This window comes from Gorilla gorilla, chromosome 13, assembly GCF_029281585.2.
Source record: "Gorilla gorilla gorilla isolate KB3781 chromosome 13, NHGRI_mGorGor1-v2.1_pri, whole genome shotgun sequence".
NCBI classification, from domain to species: domain Eukaryota; kingdom Metazoa; phylum Chordata; class Mammalia; order Primates; family Hominidae; genus Gorilla; species Gorilla gorilla.
The window spans coordinates 34,231,207-34,234,269 of NC_073237.2; the positions used below are offsets into that span (position 1 = coordinate 34,231,207).

The window sequence follows — 3,063 nt, forward strand, 5'->3', positions numbered from 1 at the left end:
AATATTTCATTGGTTTTCAGTGTTTCTTCCTATAGTTTATAAGGAATTTAGAGTTTGTTTTCAGTAACCTTCACAACTCTAATTCATCTAGAGTTCCCAGTAAAATTGTGACAGTGCCTGTGTTACTTTTTACAAAAGCAATGAAAAAGAGCTGAAATGCCTCCTGACCATTTTCCAAACTGATTTATCTAAAAGCCACACAAATGAACACATTTCCCAGAGAAATCAAGTTTCTTATAAGAGATATCTGGCACTGACATATTATTCAATAAAACTAAGTACTTCCTAAGGCAACCTATCTAGAGCATTTCTCAAGAGGACTACATTACTAACTGCTGAAAGAATCCTCCGCAAAGTAAACAAGCTCACAAAATCAAGAACAGCAATGAAAACATATCTATTGGTGCTTTGTTTTAAAGTCAGGATTAAATACAAAAACTTACATTGCAAGCATGTCTTTATGTATTCAGGTGCATATTATATTGTGCCTTATTTCCAATTTTGTTACCGATTTAGAAATATAAAGATTATAGTTTTTATATTTATTTTTTAACTTTTTTCTGTTGAAAATATATTTGTTTAACATGATTGTATGTTTTAGTGTCAAATATTAAGAATCTGATTTTAAATAGGTATTCTTTTGAATTTTTAAATGATTATTTATTAGAATATAGACACTGGTTTTTATTTATATCATTAAAAATATGGAGTGTAGTGCACTTTGTTAATTGAGAAGGAACTGCAACAATAATTACAAAATAATGTATTAAATTAAATTGGGAGCAAATGTATGCACATGTGTAATAGAGACAGAGAATGGAAGCAAATAGGAAGTACAAAAATTGCTTGCAAAGTGTCTTAGTTTGGGCTGCTATAACAAATTACCATAGAGTGAGTAGCTTATAAACAATATTAATTGATTTATCATAGCTCTGGAAGCTAGAAGCCAAAGATCACGATGCTAGCATAGTCACGTTCTGTTGAGAACCCTCTTTCAGCTTACAGCCTGCTGTCCTTTCATTGTATTCTCACAGGCTGGAAAGAGAGTAAGAAAGCTTTCTGGGGTCTCTTTTATATGAGCATTAATCCCATTCATGAAGACCCCACCCTCATGACCTAAATTTACATCTGTAAGTTTCTATCTCTCAAAACCATGAAACTTGGGGTAAGAATTTCAACATATGAGTTTTGCAGGGAAGTAAACGTTCAATCGATAACGCAGAGGTTAACAAAAATCTGGTGAGTGTTATTTGACTGTTATTTCTGGGAATAGCATTGTAAATAAACTAAAAAATAAAATGCTTTCTACATCTTTTCATTAATAAATGAGATATTTTCTATATTTTCTAGAATATTCATGACACACTGAGTATTCTACCAAGAATCTGTAATTGCATACGATAGGAATTTGAATATTTTTGTTTCTCGTCTTTAGTATGAAATTAGTAACATTTGATTTTCATGGATATGTGCTTTTTATATAAAACAATAATGAGGACTCTTCCTATTATCAAGAAATTTCTGTCTAGATTCTAGGACTAAAGAAAAAGAGAGATATCATAAATAATCAGTTTTCCTGTACATTGTTAAAGAAGCATTGGAAACAGTTGTGCCACTTCAAAACATTGTCCTAACAGTTCCCTTCCCTCCCAGACTAATACAGACCCTTAGTCTACATAAGAAGAGTGAGAAAAAATCCTCAGGGTCATAAGTTATCAACATAGCACAAGGGAAATGGAGAAATTCCAAGAAAATTACTTAGGGCAGTTGGGGTTTAGGTTGCTTCATGTTGGGTGAAGCTAGCATGTGCTCAGACAATGGACCTGTGATAGTTGCCTATGCAGATGTGAGCAGGCAGGAGCCAGGACTGACATGGTTAGGTTCTTGGTATTTCTTTTCTGTCTTATTTAAAGTTAACCTGTTCTTTCTTTCCTCACTCCTTTGAGATTTAAATTTACAATGTGATGGTCACTTCTAAATTAATGAAAAAGATGTATAAATAACCATGACTAAAGGACTGGAGGAGGATCCTTTTGTAGTTCATAAGTGTGATGATTAGGTTTTCACATTTGTGTGTGAGATGTATCTCCCTCAAACATTTTATGACATCGGCATATTATCCTTCTGATGTAAAAAGAAAAAAAAGTACTAGAGGAAATACACTTGTCTAGTAATATAGAAGTAGACCTGGCCATCTCAAATCATGTAAAAAAAACAGAAATTAATAAATCAACTAAAGTTTACATTGTTTTTTATTTTCTGCTCATACACTTGTCTCATTTTTTTTGTCTTCAAAAACATTCTCAGAGACAAGTACATTTAGAGATGATCCCAGAATTGTTTGTATAGAAACAGAAAGTGAGAATCTCATTATCAAGAGGATTTGCCATACAATAGTTGTGGAACTCTTACTAATATAAGACTTACACTTTATAACAAGCTACGATATTTCCTACTACAAAATATATTTTCAAAAATAACTTTCTAGCTTTCTGGCCCTTTGACATGAAAAGAATCAAAAGAAAAAAAGTTTCTTGTTACATCCTATTTTCTATTCTTTTATTTTGTTTCATTTTTTCCTGAGTGTACACTGGGCATGAGGCCTTTCTCACATTTTAAGATTAAATAAATTGAAAAAATATCTTTTCTTAACAATAAGTTGAAGTGAGAAACTAATTTTTCACTCTAACATGTCAATCTTTATCTTTTATGTTTAAAATTTATTTTTATTCTCTCAATTATGGAAATATATATCATGATATCTGCATGCATTGAATGAGATGCAGTGAAATAAATAATTTTCTTTGAATTGTGTATCATATGCTTTGATGTCAGTGAGAAGTCTTGTGCTCTTTTCCACATCTTGACTTTGCCATTTATACAGCTTACAGTTGTAGTTCACAATTACAATAACAGGAGAAATAACATGATTCTTGCTGTGGTCATTGTTATTGAAGTGTTTTTCAACAACTTATCATTAAACTTGAGGAAAAGCTTTGTCTTTTTCTACATTTCATTTAACTTTCAATATGCTATTAAAAACCCCAACAGATGATAGATATT

General features: G+C 31.3%; 1 non-coding gene across 1 annotated transcript; it reads left to right on the forward strand.

Annotated features, from left to right (window-relative positions):
* Nucleotides 1–2,027: 2,027 nt before the first annotated feature.
* Nucleotides 2,028–2,130, forward strand: LOC115935915 (small nucleolar RNA U13). The gene has a single exon (XR_004071506.1). It is a non-coding gene; the product is annotated as a small nucleolar RNA U13 (small nucleolar RNA).
* The last annotated feature ends 933 nt before the right edge of the window (nucleotides 2,131–3,063 follow it).